The sequence below is a fragment of the Myotis brandtii genome, unplaced genomic scaffold, assembly GCF_000412655.1.
Source record: "Myotis brandtii unplaced genomic scaffold, ASM41265v1 scaffold1167, whole genome shotgun sequence".
Taxonomy (NCBI): domain Eukaryota; kingdom Metazoa; phylum Chordata; class Mammalia; order Chiroptera; family Vespertilionidae; genus Myotis; species Myotis brandtii.
This window is the reverse complement of record NW_005354039.1, coordinates 145,910-165,953: the sequence shown is the minus strand read 5'-3', so window position 1 is coordinate 165,953 and position 20,044 is coordinate 145,910. Positions and strand designations below refer to the sequence as shown.

The 20,044-nt window shown below is 47.6% G+C and overlaps 1 protein-coding gene across 12 annotated transcripts in view; it reads left to right on the top strand.

Annotated features, from left to right (window-relative positions):
• The window catches only part of RAP1GAP2 (RAP1 GTPase activating protein 2), a 234,108-nt gene that overhangs the window by 84,934 nt on the left and 129,130 nt on the right, over window positions 1–20,044 (top strand). Inside the window, exon 1 of one of the 12 annotated variants that reach the window (XM_005858294.1) lies at window positions 7–90. The exons of the other annotated variants lie outside the window; for them this stretch is intronic. The gene's annotated coding sequence lies outside the window, so the exon portion shown is untranslated. Of the gene's footprint in view, window positions 1–6; window positions 91–20,044 lie in introns of those variants that run through there. 12 annotated transcript variants of the gene reach the window in all.

The window sequence follows — 20,044 nt, the reverse complement described above, 5'->3', positions numbered from 1 at the left end:
GAGGATGCATTGCCGGAAGGCGGGGATCCGCGCCGCCGTGGTGCTCATCGGACTCCTGCACAAATCCCGAAAACAGAATAAAGAGAAAAGGTAAAGCCGGGTCGCGCCGCCTCCTCCTTCCCTCCGCTCTCGTGCTAAAATCCCGTTTTCTGTAGGGGCCGACTTTTCCCAAAAGGGCGTTTGGCTCCGAGTTGGATTGGAGAATGCCTCTACCCAGCGCTGTCGGGGAAGCGCGTTCGGAGCGTGGCCCCAGACACTGGCTGTCATGGGAAAGCCCAGGCAGGGCAGCTGGGAGGGCCCCTCGGGCTTCATCCCCAACAGACGGGCACCGGCTCCCAAGCCCCCACTCCCGGCATTTGCCGATGGGGGGCCCCCTGGCCGAAGCCTGCAGCGCGGCAGCATTGATCCAACTCGGCGACACAGTCCGGGGCTCCGAGTGGCTCTAGGCGCTGGGGATGCCATTTGCTTCTCTGCAACTTGGCTGAGCCCGCGAGGTGCCCGCAGGCCATGGTCTGCTTGCTCTGAGTATGGTTCTGGTAGGCAAGGAGCAAGTTTGGAGGTGGCTTCAACCCCTCCCTCCTTGTCCCCCCGCCCCCCAGGCCTCTCTGTCTTTGGGGTTTCCTGTCTTTAACTCTTCAGTTTTCTTGGGGTTACTCTCCTAATTTTTTGCTCCTGGGTATTGAAAATTGTTCTCCCGGGTTATTTCAGAGTCACAGCTGGACCACCTATGAGATGAGGTGGGGGTTTCCGGTCGGCCAAGGAGCTTCTGGGGGCAGCTTCCTGGGACCCCAGGGAGCTGCCCACACAGGCTGGCACCACCTCTCTCCTCTGCTAGGGTACAGGAGCCCCAAGCTTCCCTGCAACCGGGGGTCGCCGGAGCCCAGTGTTCACAGAGATGTGTGGAATTGGGGGTAACCTCTGGTGTCCCTGCTGGATCCTAATTTCCAGGGGAGTTTTGGAGTGGTCGGTGCTTTGCTCTGTATTAGACAAGGGTTAAGATAAGGATGGAGGAGCCGGAGACCAGAGACACCTGGGTGGTGACTGGGGCTCCAAAGCTATGTGTGCCTGGGGAATGTGGCAGGCAAGAACTGGAGTACTTTGAGAAACTGGCATGGGTGGTCCCTGTGGTTGTCTCCTCTCCCTCCCTTAATGCATCCCTCCTAGAATGTAGTCTAATGCGACGTTTCCTACAGCATAGGGCGAATCTCCAGTAAAATGACTTCAGGTGATTAACCATGAAATGACATTGAGTCACCTAGTGAGAAAGTTCTTCCCTTTTCAGCTCTCTTACAAATCCCTGTGATTTCTTCAAGGGGAAAGTTTCTGGTTGGTGCTAGTGTGGCGTTAACACTCTTTATTTTTAAATATGTTTTTATTGACTTTAGAGAGAGGGGGAGGGGGAGGGAGAGAAACATCTATGAGTGAGAGAAACATTGACAGGCTGCCTCCTGCACAACCCCTGTTGGGGATTGAGCCACAACCCAAGTGTATGCCCTGACCCAGAATCGGCAACCTCTTGGTGCACGGGACAACGTTCAACCACCTGAGCCACACCAGCCAGGGCTGGCTTTCACACTTTTTAAACACTCGCTAATCTCCTGTTTATAACAAAGAGCAGAGCTCTGGCTCAGGGCCTTTACATGGGGGAACAGTGCCTACCTACAACCTGGGCTGGTTTTTTTTTTTTAATTTTTATTGATGAGAGAGAGAGAGAGAGAGAGAAAAGAGAGGAGAGGAGAGAGAAACTTAGCTGTTTTTGCTCTATTTATTTTTAGGCTTCTCCCCTACTTATGCCCCTTTGTGGTGGTGATATGAAGCATCCCCCTAATGGAATGTGTAAGTCACAAGCATGAGCCTCTCGAATGGAAATGCCATGCAAATGCTATAGGAAATGGCAGGACTCCTGCAGGTGATCCGGGCGTGACTGATGTTGAGGACACACATGTCCAGCAGAGAAGCTGCCAGTGAGGCTCTGGAGTCCAGTCCACATCCGGGCCCCATTCTTCTCTAGATGTTGATTCTTTTCCATTCGCTGCCCTTCAGCTTTTTATCTGCAGAGGTGGGAGGAACAAGCCAATCCTCTAAGGTCAGGAGGATATGGGATGGCTCTTCTGGGTCAACCTGGGCCTGTGTTGAGGAGGGAGAAGGAAGGCAGATGCCTCGGACCAGTTCCTGTCTCTGAGTATAGGCTGTGTGGTTGGGGAGAGGGGCGGGGTGGTCCCTACCCTGGGATCTAGAAGTGCTAGTCCTGCGATGTGATAGTATAGATTTAATCTCCCTGAGCCTCAGTTTCTGCATCCACACAAAGGGCTTTCGAGGCTCAAGTAAGATAATGGGGGGAAGATGCAGCCTGAAAAGTAGGAAGCACTGCATGAGGATGGAGGGGTTCATCAGGGCTGTTCTCTCTGGCCTGTGCCTCCAGAAACCAAGGTAAGATGTCTGATGGTGACAGCCCCACTAGTAGTCAAGACCAGCCAGGCAGGGTCCAGGAAGCTGCCAGGCAGGCCTGGGTCTGGGTGGGAAGGACCTGGACAGAGGACGGGAAGGGATTGGTCCGAGTGAGGATGCCCCAGGCTCCTGACATCTCGTCCTTCCTCCTGGACGTACTGTGCTCTTTCCTGCAATGCAGCAGACATTGGTGACCCTCCCAGCCCCTGCCTTCAGCCCATTCTGCTGTTGCTCCTGGCATTCTGATAGGTTTGGCCATGGACTTACCCTACCCGAGGAGAGAGAGTGATTGATTTCATGTTGGTGTTAAATGGCCTTCGCCTCCCTTGCTGTAATCCGGAGTTTCTTTTTCTTTAAACATCTGAAATCAGATCAGTGTACACTATCGACCCTTCTTCTGCGGGCACCGGCCATGGGGAGCCTGGAGCAGGCTGCCGCTGATCTTAAACACTCCCCAAACTCCGTGCCACATGTGAAATTTGCTGAGTTCCTCCTTCCTCCCCCTCTCTTCGCAGGGTCAGGTCAGACTAAGGCCCCTTCTTCATTTTTCCCAGAAGGCTTGATCCATCCATCTTCCTGGCACCTCTAATTGACAGGCGTGTGCAGATAAAACTGCTGGCTGTTGGCCATGAGGGATGAAATGGTCTGTGTGACTTGCAGTGATGGCCCATAGCCCTCGCCATCTTCCTGCTCTCCCTGGACCACCTAGAACTCTTGTATATCGGGGCAGGCAGCTGTGCCAGGGAGGATGGTAATGACTCAGGTCTCCCACATGGGCCCAGAACCAGGACACTCCCAGGTGCTCTTGGTAGGTCCCAAGAACTGTGCTCAAGGTTCCAGCTCAGTGTTCTCTCGGTTTGCCTCCTGGAGAAATGGGTGCGGCATGCATGGGCCTCGACATGACAGCTCTCTACAGGGCTTGTGGGACAAGCTGCAGGTTCTGCTTCTCTCTGTGGATGCTTCCTGGGACCCCATCGCCTGGGGATGCCATCACCTGGGATCCTGAAAAAGCAAAGGTGTGTCTGAGAGGGGATGGGATTCGAGCCTGGTCCTAAGGAGGCACCTGAATGAAGCTTTCCTTGGGAGCTGCTGGAATAGAGAGCTCCCTTAAAGGCTTTGCTTTTCAGGGGCTGTTTTCTTACAGATAGGGCACCACTTTAGAAATGACAGGAGTGGGTGGTGGGGCAAGGGGTGCCCTCTGGGGGGCAAAACTTGCGGCGGGAAGGACTGAGGCAGGAACACAGTCCAAATGGCCTCCTGGAGAAATGGGTGCGGCATGCATGGGCCTCGACATGACAGCTCTCTACAGGGCTTGTGGGACAAGCTGCAGGTTCTGCTTCTCTCTGTGGATGCTTCCTGGGACCCCATCGCCTGGGGATGCCATCACCTGGGATCCTGAAAAAGCAAAGGTGTGTCTGAGAGGGGATGGGATTCGAGCCTGGTCCTAAGGAGGCACCTGAATGAAGCGTTCCTTGGGAGCTGCTGGAATAGAGAGCTCCCTTAAAGGCTTTGCTTTTCAGGGGCTGTTTTCTTACAGACGGGGCACCACTTTAGAAATGACAGGAGTGGGTGGTGGGGCAAGGGGTGCCCTCTGGGGGGCAAAACTTGCGGCGGGAAGGACTGAGGCAGGAACACAGTCCAAATGTGTGTGTGTTCTGAAAGGTCATAAAGTCAGCGTGGCCTCAGGTGTGGGCTGGAGAGAGTTCAGTTTGCATAAATGAAAAAGAACTCCAGTTCTTACTGGAGGTAGTGACTTTGGGATAGCTCCCAACAAGGGGTTTATGAGGAAGAAAATGTGAATTCACTGATCATCCAGCAAATCACTAAATGGCAAGCTCTGGAGGACAGAACAGTGAATCCGATGAACCTGATTTCTCTCTTGTGGGTAGAATGTTTAGTGGGCTATTCCTGGGTAGGTTATTAGAAAAAGCTCATTCCTAGATTTAAAAACACACCTCACTTTTATTGCAGAAATTTTCAAGTTGTGCATAAGAGGAGAGGGAGTAGTGTAATACAATACCCAGTTTGAAGTAAATCCCAGACATATCATTTCATTCCTAAATATTTCAGGATGCATCTCAAATATAATTCTTCTAAAAATATAACACTACCATTATCACACACCCGAAATTAACACTAATTTCTTAATATCATATTCAGTCAGTGTTCAGTTTTCCCCATTTGTCCCATAAAAGTTTGATTGGTGCTTTTTCTCTTTATCTAGAAATTTTCTCTTTCAACTCTTTCCCCCTTTACAATTATTGAAGAAACAGAACTGTTTGTCTTAGTGAGTTTCCCACAGTCAGGATTTGGTGGATGGTGTCTCCGGGTATCATTTAAGATACTCTTCTGTCCCTGATGCTACCCGTGATACGTATTTTGTTTTAGAGGCTCTTATCAGATTTGTTTTTTTGTTTTGTTTTGTTTTGCCCTCCGGCAAGACTGTGCTGCTGGAGGTTGTCTAGTTGTCTGTTTTTGTCATGTTGGCAGCTGTCACTTGGTTTGTCCTTAGGGTTTGAAGGCTGGTACCAGTGGGGATATCTGCGTTCTCCGGTGGGAGAGCCAGTGACAGCCCCGCGAGCTGGCTGGGTATGGGGTCTGAGCCGGACGGGTGTCCAGCAGCCCTGGCCTTGTGGTCCCAGAGTCCCCAGGCTGGAAGGGGCACAGAGCGGGAGCTGATCCACTCCCGGCCCCAGAACAGATGGCTGCTGTTGTCTTCATCGGAGGTGGCCGGGTCCTGCCCTGAATGCAAGGGCCTGTCACTCGCCCTCTTTTGTCTGATGTTTGAATGCCACCCGGTTGGCTGTCGTTGCTTTAAAGAACAAGCATCTCTCTTGAACCAGCTTTCCTCACTGAGAGTCTGGGGAGTGAGACTCAGAGTGAAGGGACAGAGTTTATTTGATTCCTTTTGAGCCACTATTTTTGTCTCTTATTTGGTGTCCTTGCTTCTTGATCCCCTTATCTAGTCTCCTTATGGTGGCCAGAGTGGAGTTTTAAAAATTCAAATAAGATCAAGTCTCTCTCCTGCATAAAAGCTCTCCATAGGCTTTCCACTATACCTTACATGAAGGCCAGACTCCGCAGCTGGTCCTGCGCCTACTGCCTGGTTCTCTGACCTCACCTCCCACCACTTTTCCTCTCACTCTCTGTGATCACTCTACATCTGAAGCTGCTAAGGTCTTCTTTCTGTTTCTGGAACATGCCAAGCTCATTCCTGCCCCAGGCCCTTTGCACATGCTATTTACAGTGACTTAAGTGATTTCTTCCTCATCCTTGGGCTTTCAAGTCAAATATCATTTGTTACAAAAGGACTCCTTTGACCTTCTTCCTCATCCTTGGGCTTTCAAGTCAAATATCATTGGACTCCTTTGACTATCCAATCTGAGCAGCTCACTCCAGCCATTATTTCTTTACCCTGATTTATTTCCAACATGGCACTTATCCTTAACTGGCGTTACCTAGCTTTTATAATAAACAATTTATTGACTGTTCCATCCCCCAGAATGTGAGCTTTCTGAGAGCAAGGACTTGACCTTTTTCACCTCTTGGTTCCCATTGCCCAGAATAGGAGGTGATCAGTAAAGATCTGCTTAATGAATGAATGGGTACTCAGAAGACTCACTGTCTCCCCAGGCGAATTGTGCCCATTGCCTCTTACCCCGAGGCAACCCTCTTAATACTGCAGTGCCCTCTGACACAGGTTTCTCGGTGCCCTTTGTCTGAGATTGGAGAAGTTTTCCTCTCCCTCGCCTTCCTTTCTGGAAGAGATTTTGCAGGAAAATGCAACAGATCACTTGCACACATGTTGCTCCAATGTTATTCCCCTAACTCCTTCCCTGCCTCTGTGTGGTTTGGGGACCCGTAGATGTGAGGCTCCAGGCTCAGTCCTGACCATCCTGAAGCTGGGGCCGGGCACCTGACTCCGGGTTCCTAGGTCTCGGGTCCTGGAGCTGCTGTCAAACAGGCAGAGGCAGATTCCTGTCACTCATGGCAAAGAGAGGCCAGTGGGTGTGTGAATTAGTGAACAGTCACCGTTAGTGAATATACATTTTTTCTAAATGCAGCTTTCTCTCTGTGGAGCCAGCATGGTGCACAGATGGCTGGTTACCAGGATGTTGCCAAATAGAGGGCTTGCCAGGCCTGCTCGGTTAAACGGACGAAAATCACTTCTGTGCACACGGGGCTGCTGAAGGCGCTCAGGAAGTTTCTCAGTCATTTTAAGCAGATGATCCTCCCCTACCCCCCAAAACTGAGTTTCCTTGCCTCCCAAATCCATATAAAGAAGACCAGGTGAGCAAGATGACTTCAGGTGGATAGATGATTTTTATTTTAATAGCTATTTTAAAAAATGAATTCTGGCAAGTGGCACTGGTTTTCCATGTACGACAGTTACATAACATTTTAAATAAATGTGTTTAAATACAAATTGCAAGTCAGTGTAAAGAAAAGTGTTAAGAAAAGTAGTAGGCACGGTGCACGGATTTGGGAAAAATGGGGAAGACGGTGCGGAAATGCTTGCTGTTTAGGGAAGGGAGGGAGCACGTTTCTCATCTGTTAAAATGGACCCTGTAGCACCAATGTCCTGGGGTTGCTGAAGAAAGGTTGTAACAAGCTACACCTGTAGAGGCTTACTATCTGCTCCAGTGGTTCTCAACCTGCTGGCCCTTTAAATACAGTTCCTCATGTTGTGACCCAACCATAAAATTATTTTCGTTGCTACTTCATAACTGTAATGTTGCTACTGTTATGAATCGTAATGTAAATATCTGATATGCAGGATGGTCTTAGGCGACCCCTGTGAAAGGGTCGTTCCACCGCCAAAGGGGTCGCGACCCACAGGTTGAGAACCGCTGTGCTAGGCCCTGTGCAAAGGAAGGGCTTACATGCATATGTGTCTTAATTCTACCAGTTGTTATTTTTGTTTTCTAGACAAGAGACAGAGCCTCAGAGGCCGAGGAGTGGATTGGGGGCAGAACCAGAGGTGGAGGAGCAGGGATTTTTAACCGGGTCTGTTGAGGTCCAGAAGTTATTTTCTTAACTATTATGTTATTTGGATGCAGTGCCTGGCTTCTGAGGAGTGCTTGATACTTGAAACAGAAGTGCTCCTGTTTTTATGAATGTATTGAAGTGTAACTTACATATGGTTAAGTGCACAGTGAAGGGTACAGTTCAGTGAATTTCTCCATATGTATCCCACCTGTGCAGACACCACCCAGATCAAGATACAGAACTTTCCGGCACCCGGGCAGGCTCCCTCATGCCTCTCCACAGTCTGGGTATAATCACTGTGGAGTCAGGTCCGCAGCCTTGTATCTGGGTGTCACCCGGCAGCCCTGACACCGTGATAAAGGGAAGAGCATGTCTGGGATTTCGTGAGTAGGATTTCTGAGTGGGAAGTAGTTCAACCTTGAAGAGGTTGGTGTCAAAGAATCCATGCCAATTTATTATTTTTTCTTAAGAACTTCATTTTATTATCATTTCTCCTATGCTACAATTCTTATAACACATTCCATTTTAAAAAAATCTATATTTAAAAAAATCTTTATTGTTGAAAGTATTATATATGTCTCCCTCTCCTTTGCCCCCACCCCCCAATTATTCCCTTCCACTGGTTCCTGCCTCGCCCCAGGCTTTCACCACCCGATTGTCTCTGTCTATAGGTAATTCATCCTATATGATAAAAGGATAATACACAAATTGTCGCCTTGGGAGTTCGACCGGGAGACTGGAAGTTCGATCGCTCACTGTGACGTGCGCTGACCACCAGGGGTTCTCACAGAACATGGCCAGTGACCAGTGGCGGCAGTGGCAGGGTGCTGAGGGAAGGAGGAGGCAGGGAGGCCTGGAGGCAGGGAACCTGGTAGGCCCTGATTGCCAGCCAGGCCTAGGGACCCTACCCGTGCATGAATTTTTGTGCACCAGGCCTCTAGTATATACATTTGAGATCTTTGATTAATCTCTTCCCAGCTCCCCTCCCCCGTTCTGTCTGAAATTCGTCAGTCTGTTCCATGTTTCTATGCTTCTGATTCTATTTTATTCATCAGTTTATTTTGTTCATTTATTTTGATTTTTAGATTCAATTGTTGATAGATATGTATTTATTGCCATTTTATTGTTCATATTTTTGATCCTCCTTCTTCTCCTTCGCCTTCTCTTTCTCCTTCTCCTTCTCCTCCTTCCCCTTCCTCTTCTTCTTAAAGAATACCCTTTAACATATTTCATGTAATATGTGGTTTGGTGGTGATGAACTCCTTTAGCTTTTTCTTTTTTTTAATATATTTTATTGATTTTTTACAGAGAGAAAGGGAGAGGGATAGAGAGTCAGAAACATCAATGAGAGAGAAACATTGATTAGCTGCCTCCTGCACAGCCCCCACTGGGGATGTACCCTTGACCGGAATCGAACCTGGGACCTTTCAGTCCGCAGGCCGATGCTCTATCCACTGAGCAAAACTGGTCAAGGCTCCTTTAGCTTTTTCTTGCCTGTGAAGCTCTTTATCTGACCTTCAATTCTAAATAATAGCTTTGCTGGGTAGAGTAATCTTGGTTGTAGGTCCTTGCTTTTCATCACTTTGAATATTTCTTACCACTCCCTTCTGGCCTGCAAAGTTTCTGTTGAGAAATCAGCTGATAGTTGTATGGGTGCTCCCTTGTAGGTAACTAACCACTTTTCTCTTGCTGCTGTTAAGATTCTCTGTCTTTAACCTTTGACATTTTAATTATGATGTGTTTTGTGTTTCTCTTGTGTGGGACTCTAAGAGCTTCCTGGACTTGTAAGTCTCTTTCTCTCACCAGATAGGGGAGGTTTTCTGTCATTATTTCTTTAAATAGGTTTTCGTATTTTGCTCTCTCTCTTTTCTCTTTTCCTTCTGGCACTCCCATAATGCGAATGTTGTTACCCTTGACGTTGACTCAGAGGCTCCTTCATTTTTTAAATTCTTTTTTTCTTTTTGCTCTTCTGATTGGGTGTTTTTTGCTTCCAAATCATTGATTTGATTCTTGGAATCCTCTACTGTACTGTTGAATCTCTGTAAATTATTCTTTATTTCAGTTAGTGTCTGCTTAATTTTTGACTGGTCCTTTTTCGTGTTTTTGATGTTCTCACTAAGGTTCTTGGAATTCTCACTCAGATCTTTGAAAGTCTTACTAAGTCCCTTGAAGCTCTCATTAATATCCTTGAGAAACCTTCTAACTATTGTTTTGAATTCTGTATCTAGTAGTTTGGTTGCTTCCATTTCATCTAGTTCTCTCTCTGGAGGTTTCTTCTGTTCTTTCATTTGTGACATGTTTCTTTGTCTCCGCATTTTGGCTGCTTCCCTGTGTTTGTTTCTATGTATTAGGTAGAGCTGCTATGTCTCCTGGAATTGGTAGAGTAGCCTTGTGTAGGAGGTGTCCCTGGGCCTAGTGGCTCAGCCTCCCCAGTCACCTGAACTGGGCACTCTAGATGTGCCCCTGTGTGGGCTGTGTGTACTGTCCTGTTGAGCCTTAATTGCTGTTGGTGTTATTGAGAAGAATTGACCCCCCGGCCAATTGGTTGTGAGGACAAGCTGCAACTACAGTGGAAGAGCTGCTATGCAGGAGACATCCCTATGGAGCAGGACTTACTTCAGTGGGGCTTTGGTGCTCACTAAATCTGTCCCTTGAGTGTGTTGCTTTGTGGATGTGTAGAGTTGTAATCTGGTATGGTCTGAAGCTGTCCACTGGGTGCACCGGCTCTGGGGCCTCCCTGAAGATGCAAAGTCAGCCACTGCCTGGGGCCACCTGACAGGAGCTACAGAATGATCTGCAGATGGCTGCTACTTGTGTTGAGCTTGGAAGTACCCAGGTGAGGCGAAGCTGTGAAGCAAGGCAAGCTGGTGCTAGTGTCAGGTTTTGGGCCTCTTATTGATAGGTATGGGGCATGCTGATACCAGATGCTGCTTGTTTGAGAGATTTTAAGAAAGTCTGAAGCCTGAGCCAGGACAGGCTATTCATATGGAAAAGCAGCTGCAAACAGCTTGGGTGGGGCTGCAAATTAGATGGGAAGGGGTCTCAGGGAATCAACAGGGTGGAGTGAACAGTGTGGTCCATGCTGATGGAAACTCAGACATGGCTGCCAGTCAGTTCTGCAAAGGGGGAGGTCTCAGCATAGGAACAATGACCCCTGTCTGGGAGAAAGCTGCTCAATGCCAGACAATCCAGTTCCTCACTGTATATCCTTGGGGCCCACAAACCATGGCCCCAGCACTGGAGCTCAGAGGGAGTGAGTCCAAGTAAGTTTGTGTGCTGGCCCTTTAAGAGGAACTGCCTGGGTCTCCAGCAGCCTTTCTGTCACTCAGCCACAATCCCTGCTGGTTTTTACAGCCCAAAGTTATGGGTACCTCTCTTCCCAGCTCTGGAACCCTGGGCTGGGGATCTGATGTGGGTCTGGGACCCCTTGCTCCTCACGGGGGAGGGGGGGGCAGTGGAGATATCCCTTCTGATTAAAAAATACCACCACATCTGGGTGTCAGACCAGCTTGTTCCATGCCTCCACCTCTCCTACCAGTTTCAATGTACTTCCTTCTTCTCTAGTTGTAGGACTTCCATTCAGCCAGCTTTCAGGTGGTTCTGAATGATGGTTCTGTATTTTAGTTGTAATTTTGATGTGGCTGTGGGAGACAGTGAGTACTGGCGTTTACCTACACCACCATCTTGGTTCCTTTCCCTGGAGCTCTTTTTGATAGAGTAGTTGAAGGCTTCTCTGGCATGCCGATTTCTAGGGACGAGTGAGCTTGGTTTCACCTTCCCCTGTCCTTCCAGACACTCTCAGTGGGAACCCGGAGCTGATGCTGTGTTTATTCACTGCCCTTGGAGCAAGGGTGGGTTGAAAAATTGTCACTTGCTTTTAAGCTTATCAGTTATGAACACGCTGTTTTCATGCAAGCTGGAACTCCAGCCAAGTCCTTCCCAGAGCCCTTTGGGGGTGGGCTGACCCAGCTGGGCCTCACAGTCCACTTCTGCAAGGGCAGGAGGGAGCAGACCTCTTGATTGGAGCCGCCCCCTCCCCTGTCCTTCTCCTCCTCCCCCTTTTTTGTGTTTCTTTACTGCAAAAAATTTTACAACCACACTGAATCACACTGAATGTGAGTGGCAGAAAAAGGGCGCTGTGATTGTCCTAAGTGCTTACAACTCATAACAGGTCTCCCCATTCTCCAAGGCACAACTCTCGCCTCGTTTACAGGACAGACACTGCGTGGCAGAAAAAGGGCGCTGTGATTGTCCTAAGTGCTTGCAACTCATAACAGGTCTCGTAAGGGTGGCGGCAGAACCCCTCCCCCATTTTTCACTGTTATGAGCTACAATACCTCTAGTCCCTGGGAGTCTGCAATCTGAGGCGGAGGTCGGAATAGGCCCCTGCAGATTCGTGGAGCCTCTACTCTGCCCCAGACCCTGTCCTAGGCGCCGCGGAACAGCAGGGAACAGCACAGACACTAAGCCCTGCCCTTTCTCCGGGGGCTTTGTTAGACCACACACGTTTCCCCCCTTGTACACTGATATTTTAAAATTGGAAGGTTCCACGCGATGAATCTGTATTTCAGTCTTTTCTTGAGAAATCAGAAGCTCTGGCAACGTTGACTGGGCTTGCCTTTCTGCAGGGGCTAGTGCCCTCCTGCTCACCTTAGCATTCGTACCTGGCCACGCCTGCGTCACCTGCCCCGCCTCCTGAGGGATGGGACGGACAGTGTGAGAAGCAGGAGTGTCGGGGTTGGGGAGCTCTAGGTGTAACTGAACAGGGAGGCTGGAGGTCAGGTTCCAGTTCTGCAAGTCCTCTGGGCTTCCTTGGTTTGGGGCAGCTCCACTGTGACTGGGAATACAGTGTCTGGGCAGCCTGGCTGGGGGTCCTGTGGGATCTGGGCTGCAGAATGGCCACAGTTAACTTGCTGTTGGATGTTCTCCCTCCCTCCCTCTTCCTAATTACCCCCAAATAAAGTAACAGGATTGATGGGAGGCTGGGTATTACCATGCAAAAACGCAGGAATCCCAAGTGAAGGGGCAGGGATGGGAATTTGTACTGAGCTCCACTCCTGTGTGGCTCTGGGCTGGCACTCAGACCGCACTCACCTCATTTCATTCTCTGCACGATGCTTGCTGTCGTCATCTTCATCTTTCCCAGAGGAGAAAGCCGAGGTTCAAAAGGGTGACAGATGCAGTGTCACCCAGCTTCTGCAGCAGAGCTGGGATTCAAACCCAAATCTGTCTCTTCTTGTCTGTCTTGATGCTCAATTGTATGCCTTTTCTCTCTTGCCAATTACGTGGGGACGCTGGCTGAGTCAGTTGACCTCTCTGCCCTTGACTTTCACTATCTGTGAAGTGGACCGCCATGCAGTTCAGATGTATTTTGAAATGCATACCAGGCGTATAAAAAAGCTCCAAAACATTAAGAACTGTGGTATCTTAGCGTATTCTCACTTTATTTACTTACTGATGTATTTATTTATGTTTTTATGTATTTATTTATTTCATTGATTTTAGAGAGAGGAAGGGAGAGGGAGAGAGAGACAGAGAGAGAAACATCTATGTGAGAAACATCAGTTGGTTGCCTCACCTATGCACCCCGACTGGGGACCCAACCCGCAACCTGGGTATGTGCCCTGACTGGCAAGCGAACCCGTGACCCTATGGTGCATGGGACGACGTTCCAGCCAACTGAGCCACACAGGCCAGGGCAGTATATTCTCATTATTTTTTAAAGAAGGAACTGCGTGGGTCTCTTGGGCTTCTTTTGAATCCTAGGCCTGAGCTGGGGGTATGGTGGAGCCTGGAGTGGGGGGAAGGGTCTGTCCTCCCAGGCTTCAGATAAGCTGAAAGGTCTGGCTGCAGTCCTCGCTAATTAGAACAGAAATTCCCGCTTCCCGAGGAGAACGGGAAGCTCCGGGCTAGAGCCTGGCTCACCCGTGCCATCTGTGTTTTAATAGAACATTTATTTTAATAAGCTATCTCATCTGAGAGGCAGAGGCAGAGGCAGTGTGTACATCAGGAGGTCGCTGAAGCAGGCTTTGTGAAACCTGGGTCTGCCAACGTGCCAGGAAGGACTCTTGAGTGTGACATCAACAAAGGCTGGGTTCTGAGAGCTGGGAAGGTCCCCCAAGGGCACAGACACCGATGCAGGCGTTGGCGCAGGCGATGAGAACAGGGACACCTGGCTTCCGCGCCTCCGTTCCCCTGGCCTCCCCAGGCCCCTCTCCACTTTTTGGAAATTGCTGTCCCCCCGCCCCCGGCACGCGCCCTCTCTTTCTCCTCTATAAATGCAAATGCAGGCAGCAGCCCTGCTTATTAAAGGGTTGTGTTCCAAATGTTCATTCGTGCTGTTTCAATTCACTTCCATCAATATTTGTGGAGTGCCAGATGTGCACCAGGCACCCGACAGCAGGGCCCAGGAGAGAAACGGACGCGCTCTCTGCCTCACGCAGCCTGTGCTCCAGGAGTGACCAGAAGATGGTGGCTCCAGCAGAAGAGGTGCCGGGGGCCCTGATGTCAAAAGAGAGGAGGGACCACCCAAAGCCCCCTTTTCCCCGAGTTCATCCTGAACAGTGAGGCAGTTAGACATGTGACTGCACTGGACTTCGCCTGGGAGGACAGGCTGGCCTGGCTCGGGGTTGGCCCTCGGCTCTGGGGCTGGAGAATGCCCCCCCCCCACACCTCTTCTGTTGATGCTCAGTGGGGCCAGTTGCCCCTCAGCCCGGCAAGTCTGGATTTCTCTCATGGAGGTTCCCGGCCATCTAGCCACAGAGCCTGGCTGAGAGTGGTGCTGGCTTCCTGTGATCCATCCCCCTGCTGGGGCCAAGGCCCAGCAGAGATCTCAGGGGTGTGAGGGGTAGGGCCCCCTCGAGAGCAAGAATAAAACTGCGGATGGATAGCCTGAAGCCTCATGGAAAAACTCAGGGAAGCAGCACCATGTGCATGGTGTTCAAACTGTGGCCCTCAGTTTCCCTGTCTGAAATGGGGCTGGGACTAACGAATGACCTTCACTTGTTCTTTAATTGAATATTTATGTAAATAAAAATCTTACTCAGCAATTCCACTCCTAGGTATAGACCCCAAAGAACTGCAAGCAGGGACTTGAACAGATCCCTGTACACCTGTGCTCACAGCAGCACGATTCACAATAGCCCGAAGTGGAGGCAACCCGAGTGCCCTTCGGCAGATGAACGAATAAACACAGTGTGGCACATGCAGCGATGGGACGTTATTCAGCCATAAAATGGAATGGAATTCTGATACAACATGGACGAACCTTGAGAACATGGTGCTATGTGAACTAAGCCAGGCACAAAAGGACAGATGTTGTAGGATTCCACTCGACTGCAGGGACCTAGAAATGTAAAACAGATAAGAGAGTTCTTCTCTGGTTGAAGATGGGATGGACAGGTAAGGATGGCTCTGGCCTGGTCCCCCCAAAACAGGTGCTTTTGGAGCCAGAGTGCCTTGGGGATGCCAGGGAAGCCGCAGCCTCTCTTCCCTAACAGCCTGAAGTTGAAGGTCCCCAAGGTCTCTGTCCTGCCCAAGCTCACGTCCCCCACTGATCGTCACGTGTTGCTGGGGAAGGTGAGTCTAGGGGGCAGGTGCTAGAGGACTGGGCCACCTTGTGTGAGCTCTCCTGTTAGGCCAACGTTTTCCTTTCCTGCAGCTGTGGGCTCCGGACAGGCCTATGCCAGTGCCTCCTGGGGCTCTCCATGGAGGCCCAGGAGACTGGTGGTGGGCGGGGTCTCTGGTGGGTGGGGATTTTGGAGGCTCAGCATGGGTTCCAGGAGGGGTGTGTAGAGAAGAGTCTTGGCTCCGGCCGATCTGTGGACATACACCAGAGCCCACCGCCACATGATGGAGGGCTTGGTTTAGTGCATACGATGTGGATGCCCTCAGCGACTTGCCAGCTGTCCTGAGAGGAGCAGCCACCACCTGGGGGGCACTGACCACACAGAGCAGGTTTCGGGGGGAGCCAACCCTGTTGTCCTTGACCATGGCATGGGCTTAGCACCTTCCCCTCAGCATTCTCTGGGCTGCTTCTTGCCAGTCTGATTTTTAAAAGAAATGTTTATTATGTTCAAAAAAAATCTATGTTCCTTGAAGGAAATTTGGAAAACTCAGAAAAGTACTAAGACTAAAATAAAAATCATCTGTAATCCCAGATGGGGGATTGCAGAGATAATCACTATTAACGTTTAATATGTTTTCTTCTGTGTTTTTTTTCCTACCCAAATACATACTCTCCCACACAATGTATTCACATCTCTACCTACATCTGTTTCTCTATAACAAAATTGGGGTTATACTTTATATATACTATTATATATATAATGTATTAGGACTCTTGGGGGCAAGTGACAGAAGCCCAGGTTGAATTAGCCAAATGAAATAGGGGATCTATTGACTGGCATAATCCATCTGTGGAAAGGGGAGGCATCAGGGACAGCTGGATCCAGGACCATGAGCAGTTTCTCTCTCTCTCCTCCCTCTCTCTCTCTCTCTGTCTGCTGTATCTGCGTCTATTTGTATCGTCTTCATTCCCTTGGGTCATCTCTCCCCATGATGTTGCCATCATGGTTGTAGACCACTGTGGTCTTAACATTGTAACCTCTTCCTCCAGCGAAGGAAAAAAGCTCCTTTCCATCAGCTCTAGTTAGTTCTGATTTCTGCATGAATCCCTGTACAGGGTCAGGTGGGGAACTGGGATTGGCCCAGCCTGAGTCAGGGGCTCATTCCAGTGGCCAGTGTGGATATGGTGACGACAAGATTCCTTTCCAGGGGAGAGGAGGATAGGTCCCTAAAGTAAAGGAGGGGGGAGTATTATTACCAGAGGAAGGGGTGAAAGTGAGTTGGGCAGGCAAACACTACAGACAAAAAGCTGCTTTCGCATTGTTTCCAGCCATGGGCTCATGGACAGGCGTATGGCAGTGCCTTCTGGGGCTAGCACAGTGTGTTGGGTGGGCACGTGGGTCCTCATTCTGGTACCATTTTAATGGGAGATCAATTAGTACCATCCATAAGCAGTACAACTTGGCAACACCTGTCACCATTTTGCATATTCCCTTTGACCCAGTGAACCACTTTTGGGAATTTATCCAGCATGTATATGTCTACACACATGGAGTGATGTAGATCAAGGTCATTCACCACAATATTATTTGAAATAGCAAAACATTGGAAACAACCAAATACCTATCGATAGAGAACCGATTGCCTAAATTATTTCACATTCATGCACTGGACTATGTATTATGTTACTTAAAAAAAAAAGAATGGTGAACTTTCTATGTACTGATAGAAAGTTCTTTCAAGATATTTTGGGTGGCCTGGCCAGAATGGCTCAGTGATTGAGCATCAACCCATAAGGGGATCACAGTTCTATTCCCATTCAGGGCACATGCCTGGGTTGTGGGTTTGATCCCCAGTAGGGGGTGGGCAGGAGGCAGCTGATTGATGATTCTCATTAATGTTTCTCTCTCTCCCTCTCCCTTCCTTTCTCAAGTCTATAAAAACATTAAAAGATATTTTAGGCAAAGAAAGCAAGGTGAAGAATAGAATGTACAATATACTACCTTTTGTGTGAAAAAAGGGAAAATAAGACTTTGTATTGGCTTCTATTTGCATAAAGGAGCTGTAGAAGGATGTGTAAAAACCACTTCACATCCAGCTGGGAACTGGACGGATTGGGACAAGGATAGGACGAAGCCCTTCACTGAATACCTTCTGATAATTTTTGGCTTTTGAACTAATGTATTACTCATAAAACAACGAACAGATCAGTTTCCATTTGGAGTGATGAAAAAGTGCTGGAATTAGAACTTTGGTGGTGGTGATAGTTGACCACTTAAAATTTATTTTATTATTTTTTTGTTTTGTTTTAATAAAAAATTTTATTTTTCAATTACAGTTTACATTCAGTATTATTTTGTAATAGTTTCTGGTGTACAGTGTCGTGGTTAGACAATCCTATACTTTGCAAAGTGTTTCCCCCAATATTTCCAGGACTGACTTGGCACCGTACATAGTTATTACAATATTATTGACTCTATTCCTATGCTGCACTCTATATCCCTGTGACTATTTTGTAACTACCAATTTGAACGTCTTAATCCCATCATCTTTTTCACCCGGTCTCCCCAACCCTCTCCCCTCTGGCAGCTCAGTCTGTTCTCTGTCTTTATGAGTTTGTTTCCATTTTGTTTTGTTCTTTAGATTCCACTTACTAGTATGTGAAATCATACGGTATTTGTCTTTCCCTGAATGACTTACTTCATTTAGCAAAATGCCCTCTAGGTCCATCCACGCTGTCATCAAAGGTTAGGGGTTCATTCTTTTTTATGGCTGAGTAATATTCTCTTGTATATATGTACCACAGCATTTTTATCCACTTGTCTATGGATGGGCACGTGGGTTGCTTCCATATGTTGGACTATTATAAATAACACTGCAATGGCATCGGAGCACATATATTTTTTTTCGAATAAGTGTTTTGGGTTTCTTCAGATATATACCCAGAAGTGGAATTGCAGGGTCATAAGGCAGTTCCACTTTTTATTTTTTGAGGAACCTCCGCACTGTTTTCCATAGTGGCTGCACCAACCTGCGTTCTACCGACAGTGCACGAGTGTTCTCTTTTCTTCCCATCCTTGCCAATACTTGTTATTTGTTCATTTATCGATGATAACCATTCTGACAAGTGTGAGGTGATATCTCATTGTGGTTTTAATTTGCGTTTCTCTGATGATTAGTGCCATTGAGCATCTTTCCATGTGTCTCTTGGCCATCTGTATGTCCTCTTTGGGGATGTATCTGTTCAGGTTATCTGCCCATTTTTTAATTAGTTTGTTTCTTTTTTTTTGGCGTTGCATTGTATGAGGTCTTTATAAATTTTGGATATTAACCCCTTATTAGATGCATCATTGGCAAGTGTCATTTTCCATTCAGTAGATTGTCCTTTTGTTTTGTTGATGGTTTCCTTTTGCTGTGCAAAACCTTTTTAAAAAAAATATATTTTTATTGATTTTAGAGAGGAAGGGAGAGGGAGAGAGAGAGATAGAAACATCAATGATGAGAGAGAATCATTGGTTGGCTGCCTCCTGCACACCCCCTACTGGGGATCAAGCTTGCAACCGGGGCATGTGCCCCTGACTAGAATCGAACCCGGGACCCTTCAGTCCGCAGGCCGATGCTCTATCCACTGAGCCAAACCAGCTAGGGCTGTGCAAAAACTTTTTAGTTTGATATTGTTCCATTTGTTTATTTTTTCTTTTGTTTCCGTTGTCCAAGGAGATATATCAGGAAAAATATTACTATGAGAATATCAGTGATTTTATTGCTTCTTTTTTTTTCTAGGAGTTTTATAGTTTTGAGTCTTACATTTAAGTCTTTAGTCTATTTTGAGTTCATTCTTGTATATGGTGTAAGAAGGTGGTCTAGTTTCATTTTTTTTGCATGTATCTGTCCAATTTTCCCAACACCATTTATTGAATAGACTGTCTTTACCCCATTGTATGTTCTTGCCTCTTTTGTCAAATATGAATTGACCACATATGTGTGGGCTTCTTTCTGGGTTCTATAGTCTGTTCTATTGATCTGTAAGTCTGTTTTAATGCCAGTACCATGCTGTTTTGATTACTGTAACCTTATAGTATAGTTTGATATCAGATAGTGTGATTCCTCTAACTTTGTTCTTCTTCTTCAAGATTGCTGTGGCTATTTGGGGTCTTTTTTGGTTTCTTATAAAATTTTAGATTATTTGTTTTAGTTCTGTGAATTACACCATTGTTATTTTGATGGAAATTGTGTTGAATTAGAGATTGCTTTGGGTATAGATGGCTCTGTAGTAGTCTATTGTATACTATAGATGCCACATCTTCTTTTCCCATTCATCCCTCCAAGGACTCTTAGGTTGTTTCCATATCTTGATTATCATAAATAATGCTGCAGTGAACACAGGTGTGCATATATCTTTTCCAATTAGTGTTTTTGTATTCTTCGGGTTTCGGTGGTTACCAAAGAAGAAGGTTGGGATGGGGGTGGAGGGATGGCGAAATGGATAAAGGGGGTCTATGTTTTTTAAAATTAAATTTATTGGCATGACATTGGGTAATAAGATTTCAATTGTATGTTGATGGATAGAAACTAGACTTGGTTGTGAGCATTTATAGTATATGCAGATGTCAAATTATAATATTGTACACTTGAAACTTTATAATGTTAGAAACCAACGTTCTCATTTAAAAAAAAAAGAAAGATGAGGATTGCCAAGGCTGCCCAAGTCAGGCTTCTTCCCCTCTTAGCTAGCTGGGACATTTGCACTTTAATGGAAAGTCTTGAAGACTAAAAATATTCAAGACTCAGAGGGAGGAATGGTTGGAATTTCAGAAAAATTTATAGCTCCACCTGGGGAAAGTGAGGTCTTTTCTTGAGGAGAGTTAAACTTTTACTTTGTCTTCACCTGTAGCCCTAGAAGGTTGAGTTGGAAGCAAAAGAATGAATGACCTGCCGTAGCTGGTTTGGCTCAGTGGATAGAGTGTCGGCCTGCAGACTGAAGGGTCCCGGGTTCAATTCCAGTCAAGGGCACATGCCCTGGTTGTGAGCTGGATCTCCA